At 40.1% G+C, this 21,817-nt stretch overlaps 1 long non-coding RNA gene across 4 annotated transcripts in view; it reads left to right on the forward strand.

Moving 5' to 3' along the window:
• Positions 1–1,474: 1,474 nt before the first annotated feature.
• The window catches only part of LOC103102129 (uncharacterized), a 36,314-nt gene continuing 15,971 nt past the window's right edge, over positions 1,475–21,817 (forward strand). For 2 of the 4 annotated variants that reach the window (XR_008915567.1, XR_008915566.1), the window contains exons 1-2: positions 1,475–1,634; positions 17,153–17,362. This is a non-coding gene — a long non-coding RNA (uncharacterized LOC103102129). Of the gene's footprint in view, positions 1,635–2,287; positions 2,426–17,152; positions 17,363–21,817 lie in introns of all 4 variants that reach the window. The other 2 variants (XR_458977.2, XR_008915568.1) reach the window with 2 other exon arrangements.

The raw sequence follows: 21,817 nt of genomic DNA on the forward strand, positions 1-21,817 counted from the left end.
TAAAGGCTAAGTGTTTTGTCCAGGCTTTCAAGGCTGGTGGTTTGTCTCAGAACATTTGTGTACTCAGCTCTTCCCTGCCTCTAGGTTAAGCCTATCAAGCAATATTTAAGTATTTGTTTACTCATATACATTCATATATAAACTAGAGGTACAGTGAATAGAACACTGTATCTGGACTCAGGAAGACCTGTGTTTGAATTCTGTCCCAGACACTTATTAGCTATGTGACCTTGTGCAAGTCACTTAACTTCTGTCTTCCTCAGTTTCTTTATCTGCAAAATGAAGATAATAATAGCATTTATCTCACAGGGTTGTTGTGAGGATCAAATAAAATATTTATTGTACTTTATCACTATATAAATGCTAGCTAGTAGTATTAGTATTAGCATTATAATGTGCCAAACGTAAGTACCAAGTCAAATAATATGGAGATACAAGAGGCACATAATATTTGGTCCCTATTCATTCATTCAAGGATACAAGGCCCAAGAAACAATCAATTAGCCATGTAAATAAACAGATAATTCAGAGCCTCCTTATAGGGACTTTGTAGAGTTTTATTTTTATATACATACATATATATGTATATATATATATATATATATATATAGAGAGAGAGAGAGAGAGAGAGAGAGAGAGAGAGTATCATTTTAGAGTCTGAAGAAGACAGAAAACTAAAATGTTGTGGAAAGAACACTGGGTTTAGAGTCACAAGATCTTGGTTCACCCCTTTGGGCCTCAGTTTCTTTGTTTGTAAAATCAGAAGCATAGGCTTAGCAATCCCCAAGGTCTCTTCCAAATGGGATTTTATTGCGTTTATATCCCTTCTCCAACAACCTCTAACTGCCTCCTAAGGAAGTAAATAGAAAGCCTTGGCCTTGGACTCACCACTCCATAGGTAAGGCTTCAACCCGAATGCCCTGAGTTCTGATTGCTTTTGGTCCAGATGGGAGAAAGCAATTTCAGGGAGCCTTAAACTTAATTGGTTTGTGTGCACGTGTGAACTTCCAGGGCACCCACTTACATATCCCATCATCTGCGGCACCCCTTCGGTTCTCCCCCTATCTAGAAAGCCCACCTCCAGTGTGTACATTGCTCTTATGTTGGGCCACTTCATGAAATCCTCAAGTGACAGAGATGGGCAAAGGAATTAGTTTCCATGCATTCTGCTTGTTAAAAGAGGCTTGTTTGCTCCGCTAGCAATATCAGGGGAACAGGGACTTTATCATGACCTGGGTCACCGCAGAGCCTGGTACAGTAATAGTGACTGGCATCCCAGCAGGAAAGCACGTCTTATACTTTAATGCTACTCTATGCGGGACCCTGAGCCCACAATTCGCCCTAAACATTCTGTTTCAAATATGCGGTTGTTATGTCGGTAAAAGCGGTAATCTGAACCTTCCATCAGCAGGTGCTACGGAAGTAGCGGCGAACAAAGGCAGTCCATTGTGATGGGCTGACTGGAAAGGTCCGCTGGCCGGTCCATGATGTCATTGTGATGTTTCTTTGTTATTGCCAGCGTGCTGTGGGCTTTGTTTAGCCGCCTTTGTGCTCTGCAGCTACGCGAGGTGTGGGGGCCCCTGGAATGAGAAGGCATGTTTAAGCAGACAGGGGGAGAAAAGGTCTTAAGTCAGGTAATTCCGCTCTGCCGGGCTATTAACACGCCCCGGGGCTTGCGATGACATCAGGGTAACCATGAGAACCAAATTTGAGTCATCTGGTGCTTGAGACACGAACTGCTCCATTCACGCTTTGCCTGCTGTGCCTTGCTATCTGCATTTTGAATGATAGCGCAGCATTTCTGTCATCAAAATTGTGTCTGACAAAGCCCCTTTCCCCTAAATCTTCCAGCCTGAAGTAGTCAACAGAAGATGTTCAGCTAGCGAAATGGAAAAAATATCTCTGGGCTTTGCTTGCATCTTTCAAATTAATTGTTATTGTTGTTCCGTCATATTTTTCAGTTATGTCCAATTCTTCCATGACCCCATTTGGGGTTTTCTTGGTAAAGATCCTGGAATGGTTGGTCTTTTCCTTCTCCATTTCATTTTATAGCTGAGGAAACTGAGGCAAACAGGGTCAAGGGACTTGCCCAGAATCACACAGCTAGGAAGTGGCTAAGGCCAGATTTGAATTCATGAAGATGAGTCTTCCTGGGTCTAGAGCTGGCAGTCTTTCTACTGTGCCATCTAGCTACACAAATTTAGTACAGAATTTTTATGCCATCATGCATATAACAATAATAGCAGCAAAAACAATATGAGCTCAACCAGTGATTTCCTTTGTGTAGAGAACTCCTGAAAAGGGAAGTCGTTCTACCAGCACAAGTCAGCATGTATGAAAGCCAGGGCTTCCTGATTCAAGGTCAGTTCTCTATGGACTGAACAACATTCCTCATGATGAGCTCAGGTTTATATTATGCCTTAAGGTTTGTAAAGCACTTAGTATTTTTAAAATTTTCAAATCAACAAGCATTTAGTAAACACATACTATGTGCCAGGCTGTTAAAAAAAAACTATGTGCCATGATGTTAAATGATTAACAAGCAAATAACAAAAAGAAGCAATTGATAAAAACCCATGTTCTCTCTCTCTCTCTCTCTCTCTCTCTCTCTCTCTCTCTCTCTCTCTCTCTCTCTCTCTCTCTCTCTCTCTCGCTTGTCTTTTCTACCCAAAGTGGAAAAAAGACAGAAAATACAACCCTTTCCAAAAATATGCCCCAAACCAGGGTCACAATACTTTCCAGGGATGAGGAAGAGATCACATGAAAATGGTGAGCAGTAGAGTTAGACTAGTAGGACCTAAGAGTATATTGAATATAATAGTATAAGAGAAAACTAGAAAAGTAGGAAATTATGCAGAGCCCTGAGTGCCAGGCAAAGGAATCTGAGCTTCACTTGGCAGGAAATAATGAACTTTTAAAAGGTTTTCATGAGAGAAATGGCCTGAACTATGTATAAGGAAGTTTAGCCTGGGAGTGATGGCAACATTGGATTGGAGGTAGCAGAAAGCAGAAGTGGAAAGACTTGTAAGAAATGCAGCAGTCTAGGAAGGTGGTAGTATGGACACATGCTTGGATTTTATTAAGGGCATAGAAAAGAGGAAGAAGATATAAATGATATTATAGCACTAGGATGGACAGAACATGGTGGCTGGTTGAATAGGAGTAGTTAAGGCAAAGGAAAGAGTCAAAGATAAGCCAAGTTTCCAAATGATGAGAGACTGGGTGAATGGTTGTACCAAAACTATGGCCTCAGGATAAGAAGCCTGTCTGAGGTGAAAGATCAGTTAGTTGGTAGTTTGGTCGTTGTCCTTCATACTAGAAGAGGACCAAAATGATATCACTATGTTGGAGTCGATGTGCAATATGTCTGACTGTGTCTGATCAGATCAGTATGAGCTCAGAAGGCTCTACTGCTGCTGGTTGGGCACAAATAGTCCAAATATACATTTGGAATGGAGATATCTAAATCAGTGCCTCTTCTGTTTCTTTTGAGCTACTGCAATTCTGCTTTGCTCACAGAGCACAGCATCTTCTTTGAAATGGACCTACCATGCTGGACAGTCCCGTGCCCATGTCTCCCAGATCTCACAATCAACACCAAGGTTTTTAAGAGACACCTTGAGAATGTCTTTGTATTGCTTCTGTCCTCTGGCACTTCTTGGGCAGTCCAAGAGGAGATGTCTGTAGGCAGCTGGAGACAAACTTCCTTCTGATGTCTTTAGGACATGCTGAGATACAGGTTCAAGGATAGACCCTCTACATTAATGTTGACCCAGAACTGACTAAACATCTGAGACAAGAGGGAAGGCAGACATAAAGGAGGGTTATGTGAAAAGTTCTGAATGGAGGAAAGGATTTGAAGGAGCTCTCGCTGTATGACTTCAATCTCAGTGAAAAAAGAGGTGGTGAGTTCTTCTAAGTGTAGGGAATGGAAGTTCAGGTTTCAAGATTGAGGAGAGAGAAAAAGGCTATGAACAGTCAATGTGGGGAATGGGATAAGGAGACAGTAAGAACAGAAACAGATGTATTGATGGTTGGCAGTGAAGACTCAGGTGAGGTCACACAGCAACAAGTTCTAGTGGACAAAACTGAGGAAGAGAGAAAGAAAGTGACTTGCCCAAATGTTAGAGCAGTCATGACTTCGAGTTAGTCAGTTCTGACAAGCCAGGCCTCCCTCCTTAGTTCAATTCCCTTTCCATTGTACTAAGGTGAAGGGTGGGAAAATTAATGTTCATTGATTATGTTCCTTTATGTTGGTCTGAAGACCTGTCTTTTCTCTATCTACCATCTTGTTTTTGTTCAGTCATTTCAGTTATATTTGATTCTTCATGACCCTCACTTTGGGGTTTTCCTGATAAAGATATTGGAATGGTTTACCAGTGGTTTCCTTCTCTAGCTCACTTTACAGATAAAAAACTGAGGCAGCAGGGTTAAGTGGCTTGTCCAGGGCCACATAGCTAGTGTCTGAGGCCAAATTTGAATGCAGATCTTGCTAACTCCAGGCAGATACTCTATCCATTACACCATCTAGCTGCCCTTAGAGCTTTGCAGAGCATGGGTGCTAATTTAGGGTAAGGCTTGTGGGGATCTAGCCCTTAGGAAAGGCACAATTCCCAGGTGACTCTTCTCTAAATGTGCTGCAGCCAAACCCCAAGGTTCACTTAAGTGGTTGCATTTTAGTAAATAATACCATCCTTACTATAGCCCAGCAGCAGCCTTAGTTCACCCAGCAGCTTCTTTTCTATATCATTCCTGACTCCTTCATCTAATATCTTTTCGGTTTCAATTTGTATCAGGCCAGAGCCCATCCTTGTTGGGTAGGCACTTCTCTGTTTACATTATTCCAAAGCTTTGGTTTTAAATGCATAGGATGCTGAAGCTATTAACAAGTCTGAGATTTTACATAATAAGACGTAAGACAACAAGAGAGGGTAGAATACAGAGCAGGAAGCTACTCTGTCCTCTCAAAGGATGAATAATGGAGCCAGAGGTACATTTGCAGAAAGAGAACTGCATTGCTCCCCAAGAGAGGCTTAAGCTGTTTGAAATGGATTAGAAGTTGAAAGAATAGAAACACACACAGAGAGAGAGAGAGAGAGAGAGAGAGAGAGAGAGCGAGAGAGAGAGAGAGAGAGCGAGAGAGAGAGAGAGAGAGAGAGAGAGAGAGAGAGAGAGAGAGAGAGAGAGAGAGAGAGAGAGAGTTTTTGAAAAAAGAAAACAATAATGGGATTTTGTGACTGGGAATCTTGTAGATCTCAATTCTCCACAACACTACTGTGTGACTTTGGACAAGTCACTTGCCTTAGTTTCCTATTTTGTAAAATGAATAGAATGTCCCATCTGAGGCATGAATCTCCTCTATAAATCTTTAACTAGTCATTCAACCTCTTGAGGACCTATAATGACAGGGATCTTACTCTCTCCTGAAGTCAACAATAACACACTTTTGGACAGCATTAATATTAAGAGGTGCTGACTTATACTGAGCCAAAATCTGCCTTCTGGTATCTTCCAATTATTCATCCCAGTTCTGCCCTTGGTGGCTGAGCAGAATATCTTTTTTCTTCCACTTGGGGCTAGTAATGAAGTTTTATATTCTGTCCTTTTTATCCTTTAGCATAGATGACTGAGCATTATCAAAACCATTAGTCCAATTTAAATAGACTACTATTCTTCTTGATCATGAAAGATTTGTTATTAATAATAAAATAATAATAACCAACATTTATATAACAATTTAAAGTTGATAACACACTAAATACATTAGGTCATTGGCCCCTCATAGCTCAGATAAGATAGGGATTACTATATTCATTTTGTAGATGAGGAAACTAACATTAGTGATATTGAGGCACTTTCCCCCTAATTATAGAGCTAGTGTTATAAAGCAGGATTTGAACCTAGGTCTTCCAGACTCCAAGTCCAGAACTCTATTACATTAATATCAAAAGGCAGAAGGATGAACCCATGTTCTTCACTGGCAGAATAAAAGCACAGAGATGCTCTCTGAATAGATCTCTTAGCATTTATATCTCCTCCTCCACGGAAAAAGCCTAGATAAAATGTTTATAAAAGTCAAGGATGCTGAGGATAGTGACAATGTCTGCATCACGAAGCATCCTCAGGGCTAAGTCTCACTTAGAAATTTTAGCTGGCTCCTCCATTCTCCACAATTGTGCTTCTAAGTTGAATATGGAAGAAGGGAACTAAGAGTGATGGCAACAGTAGCAACAACAAACATTGAAAATAAAATCAGGTGTTGGTCTAGAATAGCTCAACTCCAAAGGTCTTGCCAGCCCTGACCCCACTGAACACAGGCTTTTTGTGCAGACCAAGTTCGATGTGGACACCCTCTTGAAAGCCTAAATTACTATGCAAATACAAGATGCGCTCTGATTAAGAGGTTTCTGGTCAGATGTCTTTCTTTCAGAGCTCATTTCTCAACTGATTTTTCTTTTCTTTTTTTTTTCCTGATTTTTTTTTCTTGGAAACCAATCCATTATGATCATGGACCTGGGGGAAAATGTTGTCTGGTTGGGCCTGGCCAGGGTTTTTCAAGGCAAGGTGGTGATGGACCCATATATATATATATATTCTGAAAAGGAAAACCTCAACTCTCTTGTAAAGAAATGGCCCCAAGAGAAGTAGCAGGGCCAGAGGTTATCAGTGAGGATATGAGCACCACAAGCCTGGGAAGGTAGAGATTACAAGTTAGTGTCTCTGTGCTACATTCCAATTTCTTTGTGAAAGTGCGTGATGTATAAGAGGCCAGACTATGTTGTCCAGGATATTGGGAACCCCACCCCCAATTTAGTTTGGCTTAGGGAACTCGCAGACTGTCCAGCTTTGGTGGGGGACCCAGAGTTATAATGATGTGATCCTTTCTACTTTACTGGGAGGCCAGAGAACTCAGGGCCTGGATCTGGCTAATAAAAGATCGGAATCATTGGTTCTTGTGAGCTGCCACTTTAATACAAAAACTGGTAGCGGTGGTGTTGACTTCAATAATTACAGCAAAATTTGTAAATTTGGAGAGGAGGCTAATTTACACCAAGGATGCTATTGAAGCTGGGTGATTCTCTGAAGCTCCAATTACAAGACAAATCTTCTTATGAACTGACTGCCAGTGAATGCCTTCGTTGTTATTCCAACAACAGAACTAACTCGTTATTCTTGCTTTTTAGAATGAAGAAGGAAGAAAAAATAAAAGTGAACTGTCTGCCCCCATTAATACCCCGAGGTTATTCCTCTCCTAAGCTGAACACAGTCAGTATCTGGCACTGAACAGACTAATGACATATGGCTGGGGGCCATCTCCTTACCTTGTCCTATACAGAGAGCAGAGAGGATTGGAAGGCACTAAAATAAAACAAACAAAAACTAGAAAGCCAGGGGAAAAGATTGAATGAGGATGAATATTAGAAAGGGCTTCTTCCATCCTCCAATCAGGACATTTTCACTTCCTGCAGGGGTGGTAAGAATAAAATAGATATTCTTTATGTGTTTAGGACTTCTTACTCAAAGGCAGGATGGTAGGAGAATGACCCGGTCAAATTCGCATCTCTCCCCCTTTCATGACTTTAGAGTCCCTTAATCCAGGTACTGGTCCATGACAGCCCTCCCAACAAGATAGACCAAAGTACTAGGTCATTCTTTTTCTTATCTGTAGAGGTAGCTAGCTGGTCCATAGGTAGTACAATGGATAGAACTCGGGAAGACTTGAGTTGCAGTCCTATCTCCTACATTTACTATCTGTGGTCTAGTTGCTGATCACGTATCTTTTGGGTTAAGTGGCATAAACTCTGATTTAAGTGACCGTTTAATCCACTTTGAGCTATTTAGCCTCTGTCTCAGTTTTCTCAATTGTAAAATGGATGTCATATGGCACCTACCTTCTAAAGGTATTGTGAGAATCAAATGAGATAAAGTGGTCAGCACAGAGTCTAGAACATAGTATGTGTTTAATAAATGATTATTTCTTTCCTTTCCTTCTAGAACTTGGTGTACTGTTTGAGATTCCCAAGGGACTTGACCAACACTTGAGGATGCAACTCTGTAATGAAGGGAGAGAGATTAAGGATAGGAAACTTGCTTGATGATGCTCCCTAAAAATGCTGGTGTTATGGTAGAGGCAGGATTTCAATATGTCTTCTAGGCAAAGTCAGCAAAAGGAATCTTTGTACTCTTGGGTATGGTCTGTCTTGTGTCCTTTATGGGTCAGATCACTGATAGCAGCCCAATAATCACATATATCAATTCTTTCATTACCCTAAGATACAGTTTATCCAATTTTGGTGACAACTTAATTAAGGGCAACTTTGTTATCTCATTATCTTATCATTCATCTTGACTATGTTAACAAGTTTTGTTCTATGTTTCTAGTATGGAAAAGAGTTGTAGAATTAGGAATTGAGTAGTTCTTCCTTCAGTTATCTGTTATCAATGACAAACTTTAAAGCAATAGACTGGTCCTTTCTTTTGAAGTAGGCACACATAGCAGAAAAGCAAAGGAGGAGAAAGAGAGTCATCTTTATGTAATGCTATGGGCCTAAAACACAGTGCTGTTAGGTAAGAACTCATTTTTCCATTGTCCCCTGGGCCCAAAGTACAGCCATTGATTGGAGAACAGTGGGGATTCATTTTCACAAGATGGCACGGGCCCAAGGCACCAGCATTTATTAGGCAAGAACTGAACTGGCTGGGAACAATAAGGAATCAAGCATGCTGGGCAGGAGGAGAGAGAATCAGATACTATGACACCAAGCTTAAGTAATGGTGGCCTCAATAGAAGTAGAAGCAAAGCAGAACTAGAGCTGAGAAGATACAAACTTAGTATAAAAAAGCCAGAACAAAGAGAATAAATCTTCAGAAATAAAGCTATAAGACAGGATACATACTCTATGGTCACTAAAGTTCCCTAATTCCACTTATGCTATTGAAGGTTCTCCCATTTTTATTACTGCCTTTGTTTATGCAGAGATGACAGTAAGATAACTCTGGAAAGGGAAGAGTAGAACGACCCTGTTAACTTGCTCCTAGACAGAAAACCGAGATGCATCTTATTATGCTTATAATAAATATATTTTATGCTCAAAATGCTTATTAGTGGCACTGTTTACTTTCAGGGAGCTCACTCAAATTATCCCAGGAAAGAACCAGAAATTAACTAAATTTAAATGTTCTAAGAGAAAAGTAGATGTAAAAATACAAAGGCTCTTTGGGTATGGGTCCAAAATAAACCATATCATTGCTATTAGAAAGAAGTTGCTCTTCTGAATAAAACATCAGTTCTGAGCATCAAAGTCTGTGGATGGTAGGTAGGTAGGAAAGTAGGCAAGTAGGTGGTAGGTAGGAAGGGAGGGAAGGAGGAAAGAAGGAAGGAAGGAAGGAAGGAAGGAAGGAAGGAAGGAAGGAAGGAAAGAAGGAAGGGAGGGAGGGAGGGACGTAGGAAAAAAGGATTCTTCTCTCCAGAGACATGATTACTTCAGAGTACTACATTGTTATTTCATATATCCACAGCTTGGTATACCTCTAAAAATAATTTCAGATTGTCCTCTCAATAAGACACTGAGAGTGAGTCTTCTAATAGTAGAGTCTCTTATTTTTCTTTCTGACCATCCATCAGAGACAAAGGTAGCCATTAAGTCTCCTTGGTGAGGTTAGATCCATCACAGTTTTATAACTGTTCCCCACCTCTGGCTAAGATATATAATGGATGCCTAATTGAAGTAGAACTTAGCCTCAGAAACAAATTGGCTCTATGATTCTGTGATTGCTGATATTGTACCTTGATTCCCCGGTCTGTCTTCTTGAATCTAATTCCTGATTTATGCCTACTTTAACCTTTGCTGGCTGCATGCTACTGCTGTCTCTATTCTGAACCTATTGCTGTCTCTATCTTTGTGGCACTCTAAACCCTATCATTGTTCTGGAGAGCTACTGATTTAGCCACTCTCTTCTCTTTAACTTTCAGTGGGCTTTCTTGATTGTTGACATACTGCTAAGTCTTCTGATAATTGCATATTCCATACTACTCTCTGGATTTTCCTATCTCAGTGTCTGGCTTCATGACACCATCTCCATACTCCATGAATTTCTTCTCATCTTGACCTTCCAGTTCTTTCACTTCCTTCAAGACTCAGTTCAGTTGATACCAGTTGCAGGAAGTCTTTTCTAGCCCTTCTCTCCATCATCCCTTACTCCTTACTCCTTGCTAAGACTTTCCCTTATCAGATCACCTTCTATTTATACTGTATATATCTTAACTAAACAATTTTATTTTTGTATGTTGTTTTTCCTATTAGAATGTGTTTCTTGTGGGCAGGATTATGTAATTTTTTAAAACCCTTACTTTCTGTCTTTCTGTCTTAGAATCAAGACTAAATATAGTTTCCAAGGCTGAAGAATGTTTGAGAGCTAGACAATGGGAATTAAGTGACTTGCCCAGGGTCATGCAACTAGGAAGTGTTTGAGGTCATATTTGAACCCAGGATCTCCCATTTCCAGACCTGGTTCCCTATCCACCAAGCTACTTAACTGCCCCAGGACTATGATTTAATCTTCCTTTGTTTTGCCTGGCACATAGTACTTAATGAATGCTTGTTGACTGAATAACTGGTATCCATTATGATTAAATGGCTAGCATTCTGGAAAGCAATTGGGAACAATGCTCAAAGTCTTTAAAACCATGTATACCTTTTGACCCGCCAGTACCATTACTAGGTATGTATCCTGAAGAGGCAAAAAAGAAAAGGATCTATCCATACAAAAACATCTATTGCAGCTCTTTTTGTGGTAGCAAAGAATTGGAAATTGAGGAGTAGTCCATCAGTTGGGGAATGACTGAACAAGTTGTGGTCTATGATTATAATGGAATACTATTGTGCCATAAGAAATGATGAACAGGATGATCACAAAAAACCTGGGGAAGACTTACATAAACTGATGCAAAGTGAAGTGAGCAGAACCAGAAGAAATTGTATAACAGTGACAGCAATAATTTCTTGATGAACAACTGTGAATGACAGTTATTTTCAACAATACAGTGATCAAAGACAATCCCAGAGACTCATGATGAAATAAGCTATCTGCTCTCCAAGAAAGAAATGATGGAGTCTGAATGCAGATGGAAATATTTATATTTTGTTTTCTATTTTAATTTTTATTTGAGGTCCCTTCCACAAAATGACTAATATAGAAAAATGTTTTACATGATTACACATGCAAAATCTATATCAGAATGTCTATCATCTCAGAGTGGGGAGGGCTGGGAGGGAGGTTCAGAAAAAGGAACAGAATTTGGAACTTAAAACTTTAAAAAAAGAATGTTCAAATTGTTTTTACATGTAATAGGAAAAATATTATTTAGAAATTAGATTAAATGATTAGGGCTGAGGGTGGTATAACATGCCTGTAAGCCCAGGAGGCTAAGATGAGTGGATTGTTAGAGCAGAGGAATTCTGAGCTGTAGTAGAGTTTGAGTTGATCAGGGGTCCAGACTAACTCCATCATCAATATGATGAGCACTTGGGTGATCTCTAGTCTCTCTAATGAATTGGAAACAAGTCCAAGTTGTAAATAGCAATGATACTGGGTTTGGAACTGGCTGTGACAATTCTAGCCTGGACAGGATAGGAAGTTGTTGTGGTGGTTGAGTCATTTCAATTGTATCTGTCTGTTCATAACCCCATTTGAGGTTTCCTTAGCAAAGATACTGGGATGGTTTGTCATTTCCTTCTCCAACTCATTTGACAAATGAACACCTGAAGCAAATAGGGTTAAGTGACTTACCCAGGATCACACAGCTACTTAGTTTTGGAATCCAGATTTGAACTCAGGAAGGCCATTCTGGAGACTTTTTCTGCAAAAGCCTCTCTCCGTCAACTCGCCCTAATTGACTTCAGGGAAGGCTGCTGATTAAGCTTGGGTCCAAAGCTCCAGTTTTCCTTTGAGCACACTTCCCTTGTGCTATATTCCAACGTCTAGAGGACTCAAGCAGAAAATGGTTATTGGAGAAGGCTATATGTTGGTGTGTGTATGCTTGCTATTGTTTGTGTTTGTCAGATTTACGATCCATTAGTGGCACTTATCAAAAATGACTTTTATTGGGTGTGAAATGTACTCATTTGTTAGATAACACAAGCTGTTTAGTATTAAAGTAACTTCCACTAAGCAGAGTCTCCTCTGTCATTAGGGACCTCCAAGGATTAATTACTGAGGGCTGTGCCCAGGCTTTCAGATGCCTCCCAGAACATAAACTTCTAAATCAAGGCTGAGCTGATTGCAAGAAAAGTTCTTTCAAAGCCATGATCTCCCTGCAAAGGTACAAAGAGGACAAGTCAGGGAGACAGTCACGAGCTCCCAGTTTGTCCTTCCCTTGAGATTTGGATCTCCAGTAAGAAGTATGGAAATTCTCCCTTGTTTCAATCCTTACTTCTGGTTGGTGATCATAAGAATATGATTTTGTTGTGATTTTAGCTTTTAAAGTGCCCACCATTTTATTTTTGCCTCTTAACAGTCAAATGAGACATAATCAGCTAAGACAGGAACCATTATCATTCATTTTACAAGAGAGGAAACTGATTCTTAGAGAGGAAAATTGCCTTGTTTGACTCTGGAAGGAAGATGCATGAGAAATGAGGTACTAGAATGCATTTCTTCAAGGTAGTAGGTCTACAGAATCTTTCTTCTTGTTCTTCTCTTCCTCTTCGTCTTCTTCTTCTTCCTGATTGCTATCATCAGTATTACTAATACAATGCCTTTGTAAAGTACTCACTTGAACATTATGACAGTTGGGGAAATCTGATGTGAAATCATTAATAATGAATTTGCTTAACAGCTCCCTCATCATAAGAGGACTTCCTGTAGGACAGAGGGAGGCCCTTGAGGGTCTGATAATATTTTCAGGTAGTACTATGAAGGTCAGTTACTACAGTGAGGAAATATAAAGGTTAGTGATTTGACCAGTCTTATGGTTAGACTGTGAATCAAGACTAGAACAGAGGTCTTATGGATTCCTTGTCCTAAGATTTCCTCATTGTTCTGCTTTGGCAAATTCCTCTTGTCATATGGTCCTACCAAGCTTCATGGAAGCTTTTTCTTTATGGATTGATTTTTCCATGTCACTTATATTATAAAACTAAAAAATGGGACATCTTACTTGAGCCCTTCTCTGTGACTGTTTTTGCCTTGCTTCTCTCTGTCAGCCTTTTCTTGCCCCCTTTCTTCTCTGTCTCTATCATTCTATTCTAGAGATCCTCTGCCATCCCATGGATCTTGCTTTTACTTAATGACTCTCATCTCAGAGGAAGTTCCTCCCCAGAATTCACAATGGGCGACATTACGAACTCCTCATGTCTGGTGATAACTTTTTATGAGGTTTTTATTCTTTTACAATATATTAAAGCCATATTTTTGCCAGGTTTTTACTTCAGTTTATTTCTTGTCCTTGAATCACTCCTCTCTCCTGCTCCCTCTCTTTCTTTTTTCTTTTTCCTCTTCCCCCCTCCTTTTCCTGCTCTCTTTACCTGAATAGTCTTTTGGCTGGAGATGTTTAATTCTCCTTTAATCCCAATTCCCGGAGGTACATGAAAGCAGCTTTACGATCCCATAAATCCAAGAAGATAAAGTGCATTTTTATTAGTTGTGTTGGCATCAAAGGAAAAAAATGGAATCTAATGTGAAATAGTCAATAATGAATTTACTTAATAGCCCCCTCATCACCATAAGAGGGCTCACTGTAGGGCAGAGGCTCTTGAGGGAAGGATGAAGAGTCAGGGAGACCTATGCTGCAGGCATGGTATGAAGAATGAAAGAATTTGGCTAGGTGTCTCCTGAAATCCACTTTTGACAAGTGAGAGAGTCTTCTGCAAGAAGGAGCCAGGGGAAATGAAAGAAAAGGGATGGGTAGGTTAGAACACAGAAAATGGAGGAGTAGTTTGGGGGCAGGGGAAGGAATAAATGAGGATAGTCCATTTCCCTAAAGTTAAGAAATCCTATCCTCTACCTCCTAGGTCTCTCTGACCACCCAATATTTTTCTCTGTTGGCAGATATATAACCTGGTAACTGAGAGTGTGGCCAGAGATTGAATTGAATAGGGATCTTGGGCATGTGGGCTCTGGGTACTGGCCACCTCCAAGGGCAGAGCACTTAAGTTAAAGTTTCTTCATGACAGGGAAGAGTAGGATGAGATTTAACTACTAGATCCTCCCTTTAAATGGAACAGAGTTTGAGGTACCCTTTCCTTTTGATCTGATTCCATGAAATTCAGAAATTTCCATTCCTTTTTGGTTGCTTTCATGGTCAAAGGCAAGAGAAGATAAGCTCTTCAGGTCTGCCTAAAGAAGGGCTCTCCAGAACACCCAAGCAGCTCAGAATACCCCTCTCTGGATCATACCCTTAGTCTTTTGATTTTACCTTGCTGGAATCTTTTCAAAGGGTTTGGTACCATAGAGACACGTCTTTTACACCTCCTCTTTTTTTCTCCTCCCCACTTCCCTATTCAGGGAGAAGAAGAAATATGATCTACTTCCATGGGCTTTACCTTCAAGTGAAAATATTTTGTTTCAATTCAATTTTCCAAATACTTCAAAAACACAGACTATGTATGGGCAAAGCTCCGGAGTAGACCTTAGCAATACAAAGTCAACAACCCAGTGAATCATGGAAACAATTTCTGCCCTTAAAGAGCTTGCTTTCTTCTGGGTCAGTGCAATAAACCCAAAGATCATAGAGGTAGAAGGGACCTTTGCATATACATATTTGCATTTATTCCCTTTGTATTTATGCTACAGGTATTTTTAAGTGTGCTTGTTCTCCATCCCACCCCAATCTCATTAGGGTATAGGCACTTGGCCAATTGAGATTGTTGCATTCTTTGTGTCTTGGGCACAGAGCACAATGCCTGGTACATAGTAGGCAATTAATGTTAATTTATTGATTAATTGATTGACCTTAAAGATTATCTGACCTGAAGCCCCTCCTTTTCTAGATGAAGAAACTGAGGCTCAGACAGATTAAGAGACATATCCAAGGTCATACAGGGAGTAGGTAGAACAGTAGGCATTTGAACCTATGTCAGATGTTTACACTATATTGGATTTCAAGAACTGAGCTTTTGACTTTATAGAGACTTGGAAAACATTCAAGTTGATTGGCGAGCCTGGGCTGAGCTTTGGAGGGGATCTCTTTGGGTTTGAAAAGGAGCCCTTTTTCCCAGAAAGAGAACGGAGGGGCAGAGAGGAGTTGAGGTTCAGCTATAACGCCACTAGATGGCAATAGTCAGACATGCAAAAGCAGAGATGCTCGCTCTGACCAGCTGCCTGCATTTGTCCTTTGGTGGTGGTGGTGGTGGGGGGGGGGGGGGGGGGGGGGGGGTGAGGCTGAAGCCCACGTGTACAAAGGGTCTGATATAGGCTTTTGGTTGAAAAATCGGAGTGTGTTTACAGCAGCTCTGACCTGAAGCTGCTCATCTCAGCTAGGATCAGCCCTGGGCTTTCTCCAAGACCAGCCTGGATACTGCCCAGGTGGAAGGCAACGCAGGGAAGCGGCTTTGTACAGTAGGGACTCCGGCTTTGCCCAGCCTCTTCCCTTCCCATCCAGTGGGTTGAGCCATTTTCTTTTTGCTGTTTTTTTCCCCCCAAAGTAGTTTCAAGCCTAGAGCAGTGTCAGGAAGGAGCCTAGGACTCAATCTGATGCCTGCAATCTGCCCTTTTCCTTGGGTTTCCATTCTGTTAAATGGGAACAAAAGACTCTGCTGTCCTTCCAATATGAGAATGAAGAAATGAATAGCTAGGTGGCATGGTGGGTAGAGGGTTGGACCTGGAGTCAAGAAAACAGATTTTCCTGAGCTCAAATCTGAACTGAGACACTTACTAGCTGTGTGACCCTGGGAAAGTCACTTAATCCTATTTGCCTCAGTTTTCTCATCTGTAAAATGAGGTGGAGAAGGAAATGATAAACCCCTCCAAAATCTTTGCCACGCAAACCCCCAAATGGGATGATGAAGAGTCAGACATGATTGAACATAACTGAATGACAAAAGGGTTACAAATTTAGAACTGGAAGGGAGCCTTAGGGTTATCTAGCCTTTTTCCGTTATTTTATTAAAGTCACATGGTTGACAAGTGGGGCCAGGAATTGACCCCAGAGCCCTTAATTCCAAATCCATTACTCTTTTAATTATATCACAGCTTGATAACACTGTGGTGATGATGTCCTTGTGTCTTCTCTTCAAATGAACCCATCAAGAAAATCTAGATGTCCAAATACAGATGAATCAGGAAATTATTTTCCAATCCAAAAGAATTAATCCCTTTATAATACTGTTTATATCTGGGTTACTTAAGTCACAGAATGCTGTATTTGGAGTAAGAGAACCTTAATTCAAATCTTCCTCTGCTACCACTACCTATGTGTCCTTGGCCAAGTCACTTCCTCTTCTCTGGGTCCCACTTTCCTCATCTGTAAAATGAGGTGGATGGTCTAGATGACCTCTGAGGGTTTTTCTAGTTCTAAGTCTATGATCTTATAACTACCAGGATTCTAAGATTTGTTCTGGGTTGTTTGGAGGTAATTAATTATCTAGGAACAGGGATGTGTAATATAGTAGTAGTAAAAGAGAAAGAAACAAAAAAGCTTTTAAAATGAGGACAAAACACTTTCAAATGCATAACATGATTCAATTGGAAAACAGGATTTAGTTTACAAAGATTCAAATTTAACAGAACTTTTTTTAAAGAACAAGAGACAACATGAAAGTAGGATACCTGCTAAAGTGGGGTCTGGAATCAAGAAGACCTTAGTTCATGACCTACTTCTGACACCTACTGGCTATGTGACCTTGGATAGGTCACTTAACTTGTCAGTGACTCCAGGAAGCTGTACAAGACTAAATGGTGGTATATATCTGCATTGGTAGGAGTTTTTTCATGAGTTTTCCTTATGTTAATGAAACCACTATATATATATATATATACACACTGTATACATTACATATATGTACACATATACATAAACATATATGTGTGTATTTAGGAACACATATATTGTATCAAAGGAAGTAAAATATAGTTGTGAGAATAGATATATCAACAGATTCAGCATGACTTCTGAAGTCCCATATCATTTATTCTCTCCCTGTCCTGTTAAAAGGCTTTGAAGTCCCATTTGGAAAGCCCAGTGAGGACTGCTTTCACATGGGCCAGCCAGAGCCCCACCATTCAGAGAGAATTTGTAAGGGACTTCAGGTCCAAGAACTCAGACAAAGATTTCTTGTTTCTATAACCTGCCTCCTGGAAGCTTCTGAAGGGCTGTTAGTGGAACCTGAGGTGGGCAGCAGTAACAAGTGGTGATTGATATCAGGTAGGTGGTATGGTACAGAAAGCCCTCAACTATGGCGAGTCAACAATCATGGAGACAAACAGAGAACATGGAAATCCTGGGAAAGACCCAGCACCAGGAGTGCCTCCTAGAGGACCTGGGGGGGGACTGTGGTAGTCTGTGGGACACGAGAGTCATTTTGAAGTTATCACTACAAATGATCTATACCATTTTCTCATCCATCATGCACACATTCTCAGAGAACTTCTCCCTAACTTCTTTGTTCATTCTGTTATGACAATTGGCAGGTTAGACTTCCTTAAGGGCTGAGTATCCAGATCAGTCTGATTTCTTAGAGCCAGGGGAACTGAGTCAGTAGGACCAGGATGGTTTCAGGGTAGTCTTTGATGACATTACTTTTAATTCATTTCCTCTCAGTGCTCCAAGATGGAACTGATCTCCCATAATTGGACATTTGGCTCAGTGAAATGACAATTGTTTAAATAATAGGCTCCCCAAAGTGTACTATTTTTCCAAGGCTTATTATAACATGTAGGTTCTTGAATATACCTCTCTCTCTCTCTCTCTCTCTCTCTCTCTCTCTCTCTCTCTCTCTCTCTCTCTCCCTTTGTTAAAGTTGGGGTTCATATAGCCTTCCTCCCTGGCTTTTTAAGTCCCTGCAGATTCTGGTTCTCATCAGGATACATCACAGTGCAAATGCCCAGGGAGGGAGAAACTAAATATGTGCTAGTTGTGACTCATCCTAAAGGAAAGATCATGAGAACTACCCACATGCTGTACTTGCTTTAAAAAGACAAAATAGAGCTTGGACTCTATTCTCAGGTCCCAGCTTTCTTGCCCTCCCCACAATCATTTCCTTCTTCTACTTATTTATCTCCTCTTTTAGCTAACATGACACTATTTCCTCCTTGTTTTCCCATCCTTGACTGATGGCTCTTTCTTGATGATATTTGCTTTGCCTATTAAATGGGGAAGTGTCCTTAGTCTTCTTTTTGACAATCCTTTCTTTTTTTTTAAATTTAATTCATGCCCTTGAATGAAGAGGTTTGAATGGTTGAAAATCTATCACTCTCACATTCTCTCCCCCAGCTCCAGTGCAACTACCTGCTGGACATCTTTCTACCCCACACATGTCTTTCCTAAACTTGTTCTTCACCTCAACTTCCTTATTTTTTGTCAATGGCATCTCTGTCATCCCGGAATATCAAAGGCACCTTTGATTATTCTCTCTTCCTTACTCCCTCACCCATTCGATTTCAGAGTTCGGTCAATTCTACTACTGTAATACCTCTGGGATCTATCTCGCCTCTTCACACACACTGGTATGACCCTAGTTCTCATTCTCATTGCTTCTGATATAGACTTACAGTCTTCCATTCTCTGGTCCCTTTTATCTTCATTTTGCTTGCCAAAATGATCTGCATAAAATGCATTTTTAATTATATGGTGCCCCTTCTCTGAACCCTTCACCAACTTCCTGTTGTTTTTATGAAAAAAAAAAATAAACCCTTCAGCCTGGCACTTTAGGCTCTCCCCAAGCTCCAACTCACCTTTTCAGTCTTATTTCATATGATTATTTGCAAAGTGCTTTGTAAGACTCAAAGTAGCATGGAAATGCTGGCTATTATTGTTATTGTTTCTATTATTAGCCCAGATTGGACTACTAGCTGTTTCTCCGTCTTGTTCCATTTTGGCAGCTGTGTGGCGTACGGATTAGAGATAATAGAAATGTATATATGGGAATCCAATTGAGAGGCTCTCATCATAGCCAAATGAGGACCTAAATTAGGGTGGTGGTTATGAGACTGGAGAAAAGGCATTGCTTTTCTAGGAGCTCAGTATTCCATCTCCCATCTCCATGCATTTATGTTCTCAGTTCCCCTTGACTAGAATGGCATTTCTCCTCATTTCTTACTCTAAGGATCTTTAGCTTTTCAGCTCTTTGTGCTCAGGGTTGAAGAACCCAACTCTCAGAATAAGATTACTTCCAATTACTAAACTTCCCTAATGATTATTATGCCTGAAGTCACCCATAATCAGGGCTAAGTCTGATAGGAAATCAAATAATTCACCAAAGACATGGACATGGATGCCAAGATATATGCCTAATATTAGTCTTGGATGGAGAAGTATTTAGTCAGGTAGCTACTGTCCATCTCCCACCATGGAAGCCAAATCACCTTGACTCTTAGATGTACATATCCAACTGCTGGGTGTCTGCTGAAATCCTATCCTACATCATGAATTACTTATTGGACATTTCAAACTAAATGTCCCCCAGGCATCTTAAACTTAACATTTCCAGAACAGAATTGAAATGGCATTAACCAGACTTTGTTGTGGGAGCTGAGCATTCCAGTACCTTTGCTCTCATTCCAGGAGAGCACATTTCCTCATATTGTGGCCACTGTTCCCGCACCCTGACTCATGCTCTTCGAGCAGCCTGTGCCACTGTGTGGCAGAAGTACCACAGCTAGGTTCCTCTTGCATGTTCTTATCATTTAAGCTCTTTGTGGCATGGCTGATGTTCTTAGAGTCTTATTGCTATGGTACATTCCCCCTGATACATTGCTTTGTCAGCTCCCATAGGGGTGATAACTAAGTGGCTTCCTTTCTTGGTGAAACTCTACTGGCAACACTCCCCTCGATTATTTTCTCTCCTAGCTCGAGGAGAAAAATATTCCTAGTTAAAACTCTATACACCTGATCCAGTCAGATGGGTGTCCTTCTGGTTCATGTGCAAATGGCATTCATTCTGCCTTGAATACCTTCCTTCCTTCTTTCTGTCTTTCCAGAACTTATTCTGAGGTGCAACTAAGCTTCCATTTCCTTCATAAAGCCTTCTTCAGCTACTGATCTCCCCTTACCAAGCTCCTAGGGGACTTACAGTCAGTAGCACACAATTTACCACTTAATTGTTCTTAATTGCTTTAAGTGTTATCCTGGCATTTGAGACCTCCACTACAGGGTTCCAACTTACCTGTCCATCAACATGCAGAATAAGATATACATTTTTGGACACAGCCATTGTGGGAATTTGTTTTGCATAATTATAAAAGGGCTTTGTTTTTCTTTCTTTTCCAATTAAAGGGTGAGTGGGAGGAGGAGGGAAAATAATGATGTGGAAGAAAAGAAAGAAAAGTGGGCTATTGAAGCATCTTCCCCCCTCTCCCCTCATTGCAGATCAAAGAAGGAAGTCCAGAAAGAAGCACTAGCAAATAGGATTACTTTGAAAACTACAGATTGAATTTATAAACTTAATGGAAAAAGTGAGCTGTGAATTGCAGTCATCTGAAGTTTCATGTACAATCCTATTTTTTTCTTTTTTACTATGTACATGGAAATGTTTATTTTATTTGGTGTTTATTAAGTTCTGAGTAAAATAGACAAACCACAAAAAACTCTGACCTGTTCAGTCTTATACAAAGAGATCATTGAGTCATGGATCGAGAACTTGAAGATACTTACATGGCCATCAAGTCCAAGTCAAGTTCTAGTTAAGTCTTCATTTTATAGATTTATAGCTATAAATCCCATTTTATAGAAACTGAGTATCAGAGAAGCTAAAGTGATTTCCTAGAGGTCCAACAGGCCATAAGTAGCAGAACTGGGATCCAGAATCAAATCTTGAAACTCTCAATTCAAAATTTTCTATTGTACCTTAGCCAAAATAGAGTACTTACCTTCCTGTTTGGGTCTGCCTACTGTGGTCTTTGCTCACATACTCCCCCATATAAGACTGTGAGCTCTTTGAAAACTGGGACTATTTCTCCTTTGTCTTGGAATCTGTGGCACTTAGCATGGAAATTATCACATACTATAGAAATAAATACTAGTTAATTATTGATTTTCCTTTGCTTGGAATAGGTTACCTTAACTTTGGTCTCTACCTATAGAAAATCCTCCCTTTTAAGACTCAACCCAGGTATTGCTTTTTGGATGAAATTTGTCCTGTTTGTCCCAAAAAGAATTGACTCTTCCTTCATCAGAATTTTTTATAGGGGATTGCACTTCCAAATATGAAAATTTTCTATATATATGACATATGCTCTTTCTCCTTCATGTTTGAATGCAAGCTCTAAGAAGGCAAGGGCAGTGTCTTATTTTATCTTTCTATTTCCAGTACTCCGTATAAATCCTTGAAGGAGCTGAGGTCAATCTAATCCTAAATATCTCTAAACTTCCATGGCATCTCCTCTGGGAAATGTTAGCATTCCTGGAAGAGGGGTACAACTCTCAGGGGTTTAGGGAGAGTCCTGAGGGTATGCCTTTAGTACGATCATTCATAATCTCTTGCCAATATGCTTTCAACTAATAATCAGACATTAAAATGAATTATATTTTTAGGAAAGATATTTATAATGATGCCCTAGTCCCAAGGATTCTTAATCTAGGCTATGTCTTTGCTTTGTAAAATATTATAACTATATTTTTAATATATAATATATATAAATAATAATTTATAATATCATGTAT

The sequence above is a fragment of the Monodelphis domestica genome, chromosome 1, assembly GCF_027887165.1.
Source record: "Monodelphis domestica isolate mMonDom1 chromosome 1, mMonDom1.pri, whole genome shotgun sequence".
NCBI lineage: Eukaryota > Metazoa > Chordata > Mammalia > Didelphimorphia > Didelphidae > Monodelphis > Monodelphis domestica.